The following is a 16,981-nucleotide window of genomic DNA, read 5'->3' on the forward strand; positions in this document are numbered from 1 at the left end:
AAATAAAGGGCAGAGCAGCAAGTCCACTACATAGGCCATGTCTATAGGAGAATGATGTACAGGGTCCTGTCTTTGAAGGCATCCCCATTCATTTTAAGTGATTTTCTTTGAGGATTGTTCATTTGGCTTTAAGAAAGCAGAAAAAAAAAAAAACAAAAAAAACTTCTTAACAAAAAACATAGTATTCACAAGACTGCTCCCACCACTGATTCTCATAATTTTCTCTTTTCCCCTGCTTTCTTTCCCCCTGCTTTTTCCTTAAATTTGCAGGTAGGAGAATGGGAGCTGGGGTGAAGGATGAGGTTGTAGCACCCAGTATTTTTTAGGTGACTCTTAGAAAGGTCTGGTAGCTGGGTGGCCCCACTTATTGATGAGTCATTTAAAATTTTAAATTCCATGTAAAACGTGGAATTGTTAGCTTTTCTTTGTCTTTAGCTTTGAACTCCAGCTAATTAAAAAGTCCCATTCAACATGCATTTACATTCATGTTACAAGACACTCCTTCAGGATCAAGACAGCGGCCAGGACTTAAATGTTCATAAGCAATTGGCATTGCCATCTAATGGTGCTAGGAAGAGTCATGCCTTTGGTGCATAGCATTGCTCACATCCATGACAATTTGTAAATTAAAACCTTTGTAATTTGAAAGAGAGTAACTTCTACACTTCTTTATTCAATGGACTATTATGCCAGCTCCTGCCCACGTTGCAGGAGTTGGAGATGAATGAGAGGGATAAAGTGAAGCCATTTTGTCCTTAAGAAGCATAATATCGGCGGGCCTGGAGCATGGCTGATAGCGAGAGGGGCAATAGCGTGCCGGCTGCTGAGGAAGGAATCGGGGCGGTACTGGGCGTTGGTTGGGCTCTAGCAGAGTCCGAGTCGGTAGTTGCAGCATGTTTGTGGCGATGTTTCCAGTCTCCCCCAACCAGTGAGTCAGGATGGGGATCGGCAGTTCGGCCGGTTGCGGATCCTGGCTCCGCAAACGTTAAAGGAAATTGATGATGTCTATGAAAAATATAAGAAAGAAGATGATTTTTAAACCAGAAAAAACGTCTGCAGCAGCTTCTCCAGAGAGCACTCATTAATAGTCAAGAATTAGGAGATGAAAAATCCAGATTGTTACACAAATGCTCGAACTGGTGGAAAACTGGGCAAGGCAAATGGAGTTACATTCACAGTGTTTCCCAGATCCTGCGGAAAGTGAAAGAGCCTCAGATAAAGCACAGGTGGATTCCAGCCAACCGGAAAGATCTTCAAGAAGACCCCGCAGGCAGCAGACCAGTGAAAGCCGTGATTTATGTCACATGACAAACGCGATTGAAGACTGTGGTGATCAGCCACCTAAAGAAAAGAAATCCAAATCAGCAAAGAAAAAGAAACGCTCCAAGGCCAAACAGGAAAGGGAAGCTTCACCTGTTGAGTTTGCCATAGATCCTAATGAAGGTACATACTGCTTATGCAACCAAGTGTCTTATGGGGAGATGATAGGATGTGACAGCGAACAGTGTCCAATTGAATGGTTTCACTTTTCATGTGTTTCACTTACCTATAAACCAAAGGGGAAATAGTATTGCCCAAAGTGCAGGGGAGATAATGAGAAAACAATGGACAAAAGTACTGAACAGACAAAAAGGATGGAAGATCTAGGTAGTAAAGGCCATCCACATCAGGATTATTTGTTTTTTCTATAATTTGTTTACTTTGAGAAAATGTTTTAGGATAAACGCATAAGACTATGCAATAATTTTTGATCATTAATATTAATGGTGTATTAAAAGTTGTTGTACTTTGTCTGTGACCTTAATTTTCTGCACTGAATTACCAAATATTTTAAACCAGGTAGTCTTTGGATCACCTGATGAAAGGAGCAGGGAACAGGAAGAAGAGGGTGGTATAAACATTATTAAAAAATTCACAAACCATGCCTATTTCATTTTCACTTAAAACCGCAGTGCTATATTTTGCGTAAACACAAAAGTTTCACTAGCATTTTAGTTCTACATGCTTAAAAAATTTTTAGATATAGTAGGATTTCTCTGTAAGCTTCAAATGATCTTGGGTACTTTAAAATACAAATACTATGCCATTTGAGCTCCTTTTTCCCTGGCCCTGTTTATTTATAGCTTGTTCCTCTCTAGTTTTCCAAGGAACTGGAAATACAAGTAATTTGGGATTCCAGTGGAATAATAATGCACTCTATGAGAGTACTTGCTGCTGTCTTTTCCTTAGTAGTATTTTGATACACTGTCAGTAGCCCATTTGTAAATGCCTTGCTGCTACTTTGTAGATATATTTAATCTAGTGCTTAATAAGGGAGTTGTTTTGTGTTTTGTTTTAATTGGGACAGGTAAGAGTAGTTAGGATACCAAAAACGCAGCCATTGGCTTACATTGGCAAACTTTGGGTTATGGTTCAAAGTTGAACAATTTAAAAATGCATTAATAGTATTTTCCATGTGACCCACTGCCAGGATGCTTAGCCACAGGCTTTCAGTGGAAAAGGGCATATAGTAGTCTTTACATATTGCCTTTATGTCAGAGAGTTGTTTTAAATGGTTTTGCTAGTGGTTATAGTTTATTTCTGTCCCAATCAGTAACTATACATTATTTTAAATATTAACTTCTGGTATTGGTGCTGTTTGATGTTTTCACATTTAATGAACTCATTTCATTATAGCAATGCAATTAATAATGTATTTGTAAATTGAATTTTTCCACGATTCTGATATTTTAAGGGTAAGCTGCTTGATGGATATATGTCCATATGTTTAGAGAAGTTTTGGTTTTGGGGGGCAGCAAACTGAGTAGTTCTCTAAATCTGTGTGTAACATATGTTGTATTCCTCATTTCTTCCTGATCTGATGATCTTGATTTCTTTTTGATTAACATGAAAAATCCTGTATGCTTGTTTCGGGGGGGCGGGAAGAAAAAAAGCTTTTTTCTCTTCTAAAAAAAAAAAAAGAAGCATAATATCAAGTCACCTGTTGTGTGTTGTTTTACAAAGCAAAGGAGTAAATGTTGAGGGGATGCAGAGTAGGGGAGCAACCCGAATCTGTGGAAGTAGATATGTAGGACTTTAATAGAGCAAGTGAGTTTGGTTGGTGTTTGGAAAGGCTACTAAGAAAGAGATTAGACCATCAGTTTTTAAATGTGTTTGGTAGCACCTACACCTATACAGGGATCTCAAGTTATCACTGTAAAATGGCAAAGAGAGCAATGGGGACCTCAAGAGACAAAGATGAGAGCTGTTTAAACAGAATAGTTCTACCCTTACCCATTTTACATAATCAATTTCTAGCTACAATTCCATTTTCTGAAAGTCTTTGCAGGTTTTAAAATGTGGAAACTAGGCCGGGCACGGTGGCTCATGCCTGGAATTCCAGCACTTTGGGAGGCCAAGGTGGGCGGATCATGAGGTCAGGAGTTTGAGACCAGCCTGGCCAATACAGTGAAACCCTGTCTCAACTAAAAGTACAAAAAGTAGCCAGGCATGGTGGCATGCGCCTGTAGTCCAAGTTACTTGGGAGGCTGAGGCAGGAGGATAGCTTGAACCCGGGAGGCAGAGGTTGCAGTGAGCTGAGGCTGCACCATTGGATTCCAACCTGGGTGACAGAGCAAGACTCAGTCTAAAAAATAAAAAAAAGGTGGAAACCACTGGGTTATGGGATAGAAAGGCACTAGATGCACAGCATAGGGTGTATGTGCAGATAGATTAGTCGGGTTCTGAGCATCACATGCAGGAATAATGAAATGAGGGGAAGAGCTGGGGGGTGGTGAGGGGGGAAAGTAAATTGACAAAAAACTTGAATGACTGTTTTGATTTGAAAAATTACACCACTGAAGGATTTTGCACAAAGAATTAGAAAAGTAATATTTAAGGAAGATTATTCTGGTTGTACATGACATGTCTGTTTGAATGTATGTGTCTGTATGTGCAAACATGGGTCACAGTGGGGACTCAGTCTGTAATCTTCCCATTGCAGCAGATATTAATGGTAAAAATCAGGAAACCAAACCAGTAGCTCTAACTTCCTCTCTGTTCTGTCTCTTGAGTATATATAGTTTCTTACCAAGGTGAATCCCTAAAGCTGCCTTGCCCTGAGTCATGTCTTCTAGAACAGGATGTCTCACTTTCTAGAACTCCTCAAGCGGGTCTGAGACAAGGACTCCTTCTCTCCTCTAGAATGGCCAGTTGCCCCACCTCCTTCTTACCTGCACTCCCTTAGAAAGGGGGCTATGTTATAAAAACAGGAAATCTTTTCAGGCTATAACCAAAATGAGCTGCTTAAAGTAATCTCATTGCTGCCAAATGTTCAGCAAAGCCTAAAACAGTGTTTAGGAGGAACCTTACCCAATCCCTCAAGTAATGATGTCAAAAACCACAGGATGCTGTGAGCTTCGCCACAGGGAGCCTTCTGACACATTTTGGCAGATGGCAGTGTACACGCTTCTTTTGTGCACAATGCGTCTCTAAATTAAATATGATTTTTCAAAAGCAATTCTCTTAAAGAGGGATAGAGTGAAGAAAACCTCACACGTAATGCAGCTGTAGACGGCCTTATGTTTACATAAGCCAAGAGGAAATTAAAAGTCGCGGTGCTATGGTATGTTTTTAAATAAGTCTTATGAATGTTAAATACTGAGAAAAATTAAGTTTTCACCTTCTACTGAGGGGGAGAATTCTCTGAGGCCTGGAGAACTAGCAACCTAGAATTTTAACACCATCTTATATCATTAGAATGATGAAATGACCATCCCCCAATTTGATCTGTGAATAAAATAGTTCAAGTATATGCTTATTATATTTTGTTAATTACACATGCTTTTTGTTCATGCACAGAATTTAAAATAATGAGAAATCTTTGCCTATGAATTCAGCTTCAGCCATTAATCCAAAGTCTCAAAATAGAGCTTAGTGCTTGGGTATGCAAGAGCTGACTGACAACTAGGTCTTATAATGGCTAATTCTGTCAACAACCAGATGTTTCAGAAAAAATGTTGACATTTCAAAAATTGTTGTTCCACTGAGTCAACCAAAGTGACTGGCAGTTTGGTTTTCACAGACCCAGCACACACCTTTCTATTGAGAGTCTGTATTTTTATGTATTTATTTATTTATTTATTTTTGAGCATTATGGATCAACAAAGACACACATGTCATCCTCTGAAATGTCCTTGGTCCCAACACTTATCCACTGTGTTTCTTGTGTCGCCTCATTTGCATTCTGAAACATGATACCTGTTTCCCACTGACTTTGCCAAGGTAATCTGAAAAGATTATGCATTTCAAGAGCTAAACACAAGTTGTTAGCTCAAAATCTCTGCCATTCCTCTATTTAACAAATGCATTCCGTGCAAGATACTGTCCTAGGACCTCTAGGAAAGGAACAGGAGTAGAAATCCTGACTCCCAGTTTAGATTAATTTAGAATTTGGCAGGGGGGGTGCGGTGGGAAGGTGATGGATGTAGAGCTATGCATAGAATTCAGAAAGAAACTGGAAAGTGCTCTGATGTAATATCAACAGTCAACATTTATTGCATATTCTCTATGGAACAGATATTTGGCTAAATGTTTTATATGCATTATCTCACTTGATCATATCAATACCACCACAAGATCAATTTTATTTTACTAATTTTATAGAAGCAGAAACCATGACTTAGAAAGTTTAAGAAAGTTTCTAGGTGTCACACAGCTATAATAATCAGAGGCTGAGCTAGTACTTAAGTCCAGATCTTTACATTTTAAAGGCCTTTGCTCATAATCAACACACTTTACTTTTTCCAGTGTCTCCTTATATGTACGTTTGCTATGGTATTCAGTGGCGGCAGTAAGTACTTCAGACTTGGGAGAAGATAAAAGTTTAAGAAGTAGTATTTGGCCTAAGTTCTGCAGGATTGGTATAAAGGAAGGAGAGAAGATACATTTAAAAAGAAGAAACAATGGGAGCAAAAATATGGAGCCAGGAAATGTAGGGTTTGCATTGGATAGCTGGAGAACAGCATCCCTGAAACAACGTCTCTCAGATCTTCTAATTTATCTGACTGTAGCATCCTGAACTGTTAGCCAATCATGCAAAAGCTTTCAGTTGCTCAGTCATACTGGGAACTATATGTGTGTAGGTGTGTGTGTATATATATGAGTGTGTGTGTGTGTATTCCTTCTTGGCCAATTAACAAATTTGACTGGAGAAAAATGGTTTGGCTTTTGCTGGCAGGTGGTCCAGAATATTCCACCATCAATGCATACGCCACATGACCACAATTTCTTAGAAAATGAATTTAGGCCCACTAAAAAAGAAATGAAATGAAAAACCAAACAATGAAGTGTGAACATTAGCCTCCCTTTGCAATCACTTTTTGCTTCTATGGCTAAGGTCTTTTACTTTGGCATGGTGCAGTAGCTTCCTTTCCTTCTTATCACTTGCTGTTAGAATTAGGACATGCTGTTTTCTACGTGAATTTAAATATAAAAAATATTATTTTCCTATGTATTAATGTCTAAGAGGATGGATGATTGGTGGCGTTTCCATCTAATATATCTTCAAAATGCAATGTAAACTTGCCTTGGCAAAAACAAAAATACCTTAGACTTCAAAGCAGAACTCACTGGTTACAGCTTATCACCTCTGATCCTTTGGCTTTTCCTTGCTTCATATGTCTTTGGAATTTTCTCCAATTGCCACACAGATCTTAATCAGAGATGGCATTATTCTGTTTCCCAAAAAGGTAACGAGTCACATGATGAGGATGACATAGGCCCCAAAACAGGGTCTTCCCTTTAAGTAAACTTAAACAAAAAAATTATAATTTTAAAATGCACAAGCAATTTTTTTTTAAGTAATTAGGGCTTCTTTAGCCTTGCCTCACTCTGAATGCCTCTACTGAGCCGGCACCTCTGAGAAATCATGAGGTTGGGAGATTTCCCCCTGTGACAGAAGACTCCACACGCATGGTTGTCCTCTGCTTTCATTCTTAGTACATGCAAATGAGAGATCATTTTGAACCTGAGATTGGCACACGATGTCACCTGTTCAGTTTAACCTAATAGGTAGAAAAGTTATTTCCCTTCATATGTAAAAACAAAAAAGAAGGCATAAGAAAAGTCCTGCGTGCAAAGCAGAATGCATGGATAAGACCTTCCCTTGTCCTCATATACAATGTGAGAGACTGCTGTGAATGTCTGGGAAGGTCTGTCCCCTAAAGTCGAAACTTAATCAGAACCTGATTCTGAACATTCAAAAGCCGCAACAAATTCTGTGCTGGGTCTATAGGGTACTCTGGAGTAATTGGAATTGGGAGGTTATTCAGAAAATCAAGGTTATGAGAAAATGAATTGTTAGATAAATTCATAAGTGTCTTCTTGCTAGTAACTCCTAACTGAAATAATTTTTATGGTCTTGGAGCATGCTCAGAAAGGTATCCATAGAAGCTAAGAATGTTACGTGAAAGTACAGGACGGTTCAGATGACATGGAAAAGACCTTGCTTCCCCATTCAGTATCACTTGCCCCATGGCATTACGTGAGAGAGCCTCTGTATGGGATAGGATAGTTTTCTCATTCCACAGTTTTTAACACAGAGGATGAATTACAAGAAAAGAAGATGGCTAGTATATGACGTTTTGGTGAAGAGATGAATGGGCAGATCATTGAATCAGGGAGTAATTGGTAAAAGGAGATGATTCTAGAAGTGTCCTGTGGCATGCGGTTAAAAGTTCAAGAGTGTGTATAACTGAAAAGGGTGGGGAAATACTGTCAAAAAATCTCCAGTAAAATACAAGTTCTACCAGAGTTGAGTGTGGAGTGAGAAGTTGGATCCAAACGTCGGTCTCCCAAGGAAAGGAATTTATGATGATGTGGGCTCCATGTCTAAGCCTTTTTCTTTTTTTTTTGAGACGGAGCTCCCTCTTGTTACCCAGGCTGGAGTGCAATGGCGCGATCGCAGCTCACCTCAACCTCCGCCTCCTGGGTTCAGGCAATTCTCCTGCCTCAGCCTCCTGAGTAGCTGGAATTACAGGCACGCACCACCATGCCCAGCTAATTTTTTGTATTTTTAGTAGAGACAGGGTTTCACCATGTTGACCAGGATGGTCTCGATCTATTGACCTCGTGATCCACCTGCTTCAGCCTCCCAAAGTACTGGGATTACAGGTGTGAGCCACCGCGCCCGGACTAAGCCTTTTCTTGGGGGAAATTGTTCTGTGGGAGCTGAAGACTTGGATTTTAGGTCATGTTGGGAAGATCTCTGTCTGAACGTTCTTTGCAAAGAAAGGAAACAAGAAGGGCTATCTCTTATGTCTAAAGAAAAGACAGCATTTGGGGATGAGACCCTCTAGCAGCATTGAGGTCTCTCCAAGACCTACTATAGCATGGAAGGTGAAGTTGGAATAGAGATTCACTGTCCTGGAGATTCCAGAAGTCTGAGCAAAGGTGAAGGGGTTTTTGTCTGGGTTTTCTTTGGTTTTGTTTTTGTTTTTTCTGATTGTCCCTCCTTCTCAAACTTAATTCTGAATTCCAAGATTTTAAATTGTTTCACTATGCATGTTATATAATTTAAGGGATTGAGGTTGATTATTTTACTTTCTCGTTTTTATTTCACAGATGAAAACTTTTAAAAAGTCCTCTACCCTATTTAGTCTTGTTCCTTGTCTGATTGTTAGGGAATATAGTCTTTATAGTCAAATACGAGGTACAAGAATCTTCACTAAAATACGAAAGAACATGGGAAAGAAAACAGGAAGATCCTAAAATAAACATCAACAAAGTTTTCATCTAAAATTAAAGCTAGCACACAAGAGAAAGTGGAAAAAAGGTGGACAGTTTTGGAAAATACCTGACTTCTTCTGAAAAGTCCTGATTTTTAATGTGCACAAAAGGGAAGGTCTGAGAGTGGACTAATTCTAGCAAAGTCTGAGCACCCTATAAGATTTCCATAGTTCCCTATTTAGTTTGAATCTCAGAAAATAGGCACTTATAATGAAAACATGCACAGACTCTTAACTATAACGCTGCTAGCAGGCATTGCTATAAAGCAAGACAATTTAGCAATAATGGGTGAGTAGGAAGAAAATTAAGTAGTTTGCTGAGGTACAAAAAAGAAAAAAACCCTAAGCCAGAACATATTTGGCTTCATGTTCAACTTTAAATGCAAAGTCAGTTCATTAGTGTAATTTAACCTTTTCATAAGCCTCTCAATGATAAATTCCATTAATGCATTGGAAATGCCAGCTGTTAAGAATAGCCCATGACTATGAGAGGTACTGAAAAGAGTGGGTTGGACTATGATTTCTTCCTGCCTCCTCCAGTTCAGCAAAAATGAGTGGATGGTAGGTTTTTACCTTTCTTGTCCACAGTAAACGTCCTCATTCCACTCCATTCAGCCTGAGCCTTAGGGCAAGACAGGGTTTGCAGCCATTTACTACAATAATAGCAAGACAATTTAGCAGTAATGGATAAGTAGGGAGCAAATTAAGCCATTTGCTGAGATACAGAAATGAAGCCAGAAAATATTTGGCCTCATGTTAGCTTCAAATTCACAGTCAATTCATTAGTGTAATTTAGTCCTGCATAAGCATTTGAGTGATAAATTCTACTAATACATTTGAAATGCCAGCTGTAAGAATAACTCATTGAGTGTTGAGTAAAATTAAAAGATGGGCAAGAATAAATCCTTCATTTTCGTCTCATATGGGAAGATTTATGAAGGCCTTTGAGAAGAAGCATCTGTCTGCTTGTTGTAAATTGAGAGTATTAAGGGAAAACACTGGAATATTTTGGTTACATTAGCGAGAGGAATGTATTAACTCAAATGCTTTTGAGATATTTCCCTGTGGGGTTGATGATTTCTCTTGGTGAAGAACATGTGAACTTTTAGCATACATGTCTTGCTTGGGAACAAGGCCACAGTACAAACAATATTAAATGGTATTTCGAGGAGTGGTTTCTAAGAAATCAGTCACGTGGAATGATGGTGACTTTTTATTCCATATGGATATAGTTTTTTCTATGCTTGTGAGTGTTCTCTTTCAAGCCTTCAGAGGCTCCAAAGATTTAGAACAGGTATAAGAAACAATGAACCCATATTTCACTTCCTTAGAAAGAATAATAATAATAATAATGATAATTCATTTCATCAATTTGCTCAGTAGTTTCTCTCACAGGTATCTTCAAATTGTATGCCGTCATAACAAAATAAAAGGAAAAGAAGTAAATTTTCTGAAACAACTATTACACACTAGAAGATTTGTACAAAGTAGCTCAGTTTTTCTCCAAAATTTTTCTTAAACATGTTGTATTCCCAGTTTTTAGAAGAGGAAACTGGAAAATAATCTTCCCAAGGCAACAGCTAATCAGCAGTAAAACTGGGATATAAACCTAAGTATACCTGAGTCCAAGGAGTGAGATTCCAACAGAGGTTTGCTGACAGGGGTGAGTGTGTGATACCTAAAACTGACTCATGAAAATAGGCTTCTGGCTGCATGCTGTGTGGAGTGACCAGCTCTACTCTGATCCTCTGGTGCTTCTCTCCTTGTCAATGTGCTAGTGTTGGTCACAGCTGTGTTCTTAAACTCTTCCTGCACTGAATTGTCATCCCTGGCTACAGACCCTGGAACTGACGTTTTTCTATCCTCAACTCTGCTTTAGGTTTGCAGGAAATGTGCATTAATATATATGCTTCCCAGTTCTACCCTTGGGCCCAGACAATTCTACTACTCAGAGGTTCATGCTATATAGAAGGTACAGTTCCGGCCTACCTCTGTTCTTGACCCTGTCTATTGGGGATGCCAGACTTGGTGAATAAAGATCTAGACATCTAGTTAAGTTCTAATTTCAAACAAGTTTTTAAAAGTGTAAGCATGGGCTGGGCGTGGTGGCTCACTCCTGTAATCCTAGCACTTTGGGAGGCTGAGGCAAGTGGATCACAAGGTCAGGCATTTGAGACAAGCCTGGACAACATAGAGAAACCCCGTCTCTACTAAAAATACAAAAAAGTAGCCGGGCATGGTGGCAGGTGTCTGTAATCCCACCTACTCAAGAGGCTGAGGAAGGAAAATCACTTGAACCTGGGAAGCAGAGGTTGCAGTGAGCCAAGATCGTGCCACTGCACTCCAACCTGGACAATGATGTGAGACTCCATCTTAAAAACAAAAACCAAAAAAGAAAAAGAGAAAAGAAAAAAAAAAGCGTAAGTATGTCCCATGCAATATTTGGGACATACTTATACTAAAATTGCATTTATTACTTACCTAAAATTCAAAGGTAGTGGGGCACCCTGTATCTTTTCTGGTTAGTCTGAGCCCTGCCATGAGTCAGAAATGTGAAGCTATGTAACCAAGGATTTAACCACACTCAATGAAAGGATTACCCTTTGGCCTGATCTCTGTGGAAGTGATTTCAGGGAAGAGTGTCATTTTTTGCTTGGGGACCTTCAGACTCCATGGACAATCTAACAACGTGTTTTATGAACAGGGCTTCGTGTTGCATGTTTTCTGCTCTATCTCCAGAGGAGACTAAAGATATCAACTGTGCCTCTAGGGGAGTTCAAGACTAAAGTTCAGTTATGTGAGCAAAGATGTATGTCACTGAACTCCCAGAAAAAGTCTGAGTACCAAGGCTTGGGGAGATTTCCCAGTTGGCAGCACTCTGTGCATACTGTCAAACACCTTTCATGACTGAGGGGAGTTAACGCTGTTTATGATTCCATGGGGAGAGGAAAACTGGAAGTTCTACATTTGGAAGCATCCTGAACCCTGCCCCATGCATCTCTTCCCTTGGCTACTTTTAGTTGATCTTCTTCCTCGTAATAAACCAAAACCTTGAGTATAACAGCTTTCAGTGCATTCTGTGAGCCCTTCTAGTATATTATCAAAACTGGGGGTGATCTCAGAATGCCTGAAATTGTAGTTGGTATGAGAAGTAACAGCAATGTTCTGATACCAAGTTAGAGGGCTTCCTCTAACTTCTCAGAGTTAGATGGCTGCCCTTCCTGAGTCTACCATCTAGATCGTACTACAAGTACTGGGATTCTGGAATTCCCTGCCCAGAGGGCCCTGAGCATGCTTCCCAAGCTTGTCTGAGCCTCTTTCCCAGAACTATTCAAGGGTGAACAATGCCACTGATATGCCACACCTCGCCTGGAGAATGGCTAAACCGCGGCTGATGGGGTCAGTAGATGTGGTCAGCATGTGCAGGCCTGTGTGTCCACATGCATGTATGTGAAGACCTTTCTCTTGCAGAACTGATCTGGGGTGAGAAGAGGAAGTGGGAGGGCCACAGGGGCCTTTCATTTGTACTTTCTGCCCTAGTCCTACTTAAAGAGTGAGGTGGGCCTCATCTTGCCCTCCCTTGCCCTAATTCAATTTAGAGCTTGTCCTCACTTTCTGTTTTTCTTCTCCAGCTTGGCATGGCAGTAGTAAGAGACTTAAAATGAGGTTCAGGTGGGGCCATGTAATTTCAGAACATACTCTTATTGAACAAGACACAACTTCAGTCTCATCTCCAGCTCCTCACTTGAGGGTATCAAACTAACCTATACAAAATGGTCTGGATTCTAAGATGCCATCCATCATAAAATCTACCTCTGCATTAGCAGCACCTTTTGTTGGTAGGGGAAAAACAATTTCTTACTAAAGTCAATGCATTTATTGATTGAAAGACACATTTTGGACTTCAGAAACTTCAAAATATTAAACAATGTTAACATGGAGGAGCTTTGGTATATATAGCATTAACATACTTCCATGTCACTGGAGAGTTTAAAACTTTTGCCACCCTTTGTCTCATTTAATTCCCATGCTGACTATTGTGGAGGCAGCTGGACCACCACAGCACATTCATTGTCTTCTCCCCCACTGGCACCAGGGATCTCCCTCTACTTTTTCTTTTCCCTTTGTCTCAGTATCTCGATTACTGAGACCTGTCTGTGACCTGAGAATAGGCATAGAATAACTGGTTTTCTCATTCCTCCTTAACAATTTTTAACACAGAGGATGAATTACAAGAAAAGAAGATGGCTAGTATATGAAGTTTTGGTGGAGAGATGAATGGGCAGATCATTGAATCAGGGAGCAATTGGTAGAGGGAGATGAGTCTAGAAGTGTCCTGTGGCATGCAGTTAAAAGTTCAAAAGTGTGTATAACTGAAAAGGGTGGGGAAATACTGTGAAATCATCTCTGCTAAAATACAAGTTCTACCAGAGTTGAGTGTGGAGTGAGAAGTTGGATCCAAGCATCAGTCTGCCACTGAAAGGAATTTGTGATGATGCAGCCTCCACCTCTAAGTCTTTTTCTTGTGGGAAATTGTTCTGCGGGAGGTGAAGAGTACTTGGGTTTTAGGCCATGTAGGGAAGATCTCTGAACCACCACCAACACAGCCTGGACTTGCACTTCCTTTGGTCTTGGCACCTATGATTGGCAGAAAAAGAAGCCATGGGCAGGGGGTACCATATGACTGAAATGGGTCTGGGCTTGGTACAGGGAAAAAAGGAAAAATTGGACATTAACATAGGAAAGAGCTGTGATGCCTTGCTTGAAACGGAAAGACAAGGGCCTCCACCATGTCTGCAGGTGAGAGGAGGGGTTTGGATACAGGGAGAATGGGAAACATGGGACTTTGGAGAAGCCACTTTATTCTCTGAACCTTGGCTGTCTGCTGTACAGAGTGGCACTAATGATTCCTACATTGTGGGGTTTCTGGACTACTAAATGAGACAATATGTATAAAAGTTTTCACCCATAATCTGGCACATGAGCTCATTAATTTTACCTGTTACATTAAGTTTGAGCTTAGTAGAGTTCCTAACTTAGTAGACACTCAATCAGTCCATGGCAGCTCTAATTATGATTATTGCCAACTCTTCCTCAGAAGTAGCTCTGAGCAGAGTCCTTCTTGGTGTCACTTAGAGGACAGAGAAAATGCAAGGAGGAATGAGTCAGAGACAATGCTGATACAGAGCATTTTTGCATAAACGGAGCCCGGAGTTTTTCTAGGGAAAAGAAAGAAGGGTGTGGACCTTCCTGGCTGTGCCTGGCACCCATAGAGCTGAAGCCTGGGGAACAGCGTCTGGCTCCATCCATAAACTGTCCATCAGGAAAGATGTGAAGCTGCTATGTCTCCCTGCTTTCTGCCCCACCTCCTCTTGTCTCCCATTGTGGTAGGAATAGAAGTGCTTAGAAAGCCATGGAAGGGCCTTGTGTCATCTTCAGAGAACTGAGGACAGGAGGAAGCAGCCCCTGCCTGTGGCCTGAGAGCAGAGAGAACAATGTGAAACCACGAAGAGTAGGGGTGAAAGAGACACAGGCAGCAGGACAGCTCCCTGGAAGCCAGTGAAAAAGGGGTGGCTGGGAAGCCACTCATTCCTAAGGAGGGTCTCATGGACTGACCTGTGCTCAAGGTACTCTTAGTAGCCAGAATCATTAGACAGAGAAGAATTAGAGCAAGGGTCATAGGGGTAGACAGGACAATTGGGGGGATCTGAAGTGTTCTGCTGCCATCATCACTCCTCCTGTCCCGGGAAGAGAAATGACGTGGCCGTCCCACATAGGATACACACATTATTTACCCCAAATCACCAATCATAAGCCACCCTGGCTGGATTTTATACACTTTCTATGAAAGCCTGAGCATTCAACCACTATTAGTATTAATGATTCTATGGGAAAAATGTTTTCTGACTCTCCCATTTTCTCATTTCCTCATTGACCAAGACATGAATTTCTAAAATGCAAACCATGCTCAGAAAGGAGATGGTTAATGCTGTTTACCTGAGTAGAAAAAGATGACTAGTGTCTGCTCTTTTGTTTCAGACACAAAAGCAAGTGAGGCCTTGGAACCAGAGCAAAGAGGGCCCCAAGTGCAGGCCGCACAGAGCAGGTGGTGACCCTGGAATGCTCAGTGTCCCTGGGAACATTCCCACTTTAAGTTGGACAGACCTTAATCTGCGCCAGCATTCGCATGTTAATGTCTCCCCTATTCATGCTCTCTTCCCGTTTGGTTGGTAAAGGCCTCTCTTTCCTGTAGCCATTTACCATGGTTTCCAGGGAATATCCACCCTGTTTCCAGGATAACTCCCTCCTCTATAAAGCCACATAGATTTTTCTCAACTCTGAACTCCTGCAACAAACAGGAGTCCACACTGTAAATTTTTTAGTTTTATTTTTCAAGGAAACATATATTGATGCTTTCTGAACTTGACTATTGTTATTTCAATGATATTGTCAAGTTTTAAGGGCAAGGACTGTCTTATGCTTTTGTATCTCCCAGTGCACTTTTCAATGCTTAGACTCAAGAATGTTCCTGCAGATGCATGGTTTGCTCACACGTTGACAGACAACAGTGACTGCCACCTGATTAAACTTAACCACAACCACCGCCATCATCACTGCGCACAACTCCACTGTCACCGCCTGGGATCACCACTGGTACTGGAAGTTTTGTACAGCAGTTCAAAGTTTACTAAGTGTTTTCACCTGCAGTATCACGACCACAGCATAGGGGAGATATTACTTATTATCCCATTTACAGGTGCTAAAATGAAAGATAACAAGGATCAGGTGACTTTCTATGTGATAGAGCTATAAGCTGAAATCTTTTTAGGTGCTCCCAGAACACACATGTCTGTATATTTGTGAGCATAAAGCAGTGAGATTGTTTTAAAACAAACACTTAAAAGTGTTGTTCCAATTATGTAATAAACCTCCTCAATTTTGAGTGGTGTAAAACACAGCTGTTTTCTTATGCTTCCAATTCTGTCGGTCAGGAATTTGTCAGGGCACAGTAGGGCTGGTTTGTCTCGGTGCCGTGAAACTGAGGCTTCACCTGGGTGAATCATATGCCTAGGGCCATATGGTTGAGGCCTTGTTTTTTTTTTTTCTTTATAAAACAGATCCTTGAATAATGTTGTTTCATTCTAAGTGCTTTTGTTATAACGATAATGAGGAAAATAATAACCAATTCCCTGCTGGGGCCACTGTCTGTGTGGAGTCTGCACATTCTCTCCATGCTTTCTCTAGGTACACTGGTTTCCAACCACATCCCAAAGGTGTGCATGCTAGGTGAACTGGTGTGTCTAAATGATTCCAGACTGGGTGTGGGTGTGGGATGTGGGTGTGAACATGCCCTCAGATGGAATGACAACTTGTCCAGGGTGGGTTCCTGCCTCATGCCCAAACTGCCAGGATGGACTCGTCACCCGTGACTCTGAACTAGAATACTAAATGTATGTAGAGCTCACATTTACTTCAATGATTAATATTAGAAGTGTTTTGGTCTTTATTTAGAAGTTTGATGTTTTTTTTAACCAGAAATATGCCGCAGATCTTGACTTCTGCTTATATCAATTAGTCTACAGTATAAATTAGTTTTGGAGTATGTTGTTTTCTTAAAGATACAGTTTCTAAGAACCTGTTGATGGTGTTAAGTGAGGACTTACTATGCATGGACAGAGCAGACCAGTGTAGGAGCTGACTATGCAAAGGTACAAATAGGGGTAGTGTCATTCATCAAGAAGACATCTGTGGAGATCAGCTACCAGTTATTCCAATTACATACTAAAATCACAAGTCATACATGTGTAGCCTGCCCCTGTGACTTGCTGAAAACATTACTGGAAATAATGAAGAATGTCCAAAAATCCAAACCAGACCTCTTTCCTTGCACAACTCTTTAGGTAAGAAAATCTGTAATTTACGCCTGCAGTTGCCCCTTTTTGGCACTAGTGGGTAGGCCTAAGTCAATAAGGCAAAAAACTGTTTCAGTTGGTCCTGAAGATTACAGAAGTTTCAGAATAGACAAATTAATGTAGCAAAAGCACTAGCTTCCATGTGACTAAATTTTCGTTTGTGTTTTTCTGTGTTTTTGTTAAGTAATAAAAGTAAGACAGAATAGATGAAGCAATTGAATTTCCTTGGAAGTTTGTATTTGACTTTTATAAGTGTATGGTGGTATCTACAGTAGTGTATTTTTTTAAAAATAACTAAAGTGA

The 16,981-nt window shown here is 40.5% G+C and overlaps 1 pseudogene; it reads left to right on the plus strand.

Annotated features, from left to right (window-relative positions):
- The first annotated feature begins 786 nt into the window (after positions 1 to 786).
- On the plus strand, positions 787 to 14,999 carry LOC100408828 (inhibitor of growth protein 2-like; annotated as a pseudogene).
- The last annotated feature ends 1,982 nt before the right edge of the window (positions 15,000 to 16,981 follow it).

The sequence above is a fragment of the Callithrix jacchus genome, chromosome 1 (assembly GCF_049354715.1).
Source record: "Callithrix jacchus isolate 240 chromosome 1, calJac240_pri, whole genome shotgun sequence".
NCBI lineage: Eukaryota > Metazoa > Chordata > Mammalia > Primates > Cebidae > Callithrix > Callithrix jacchus.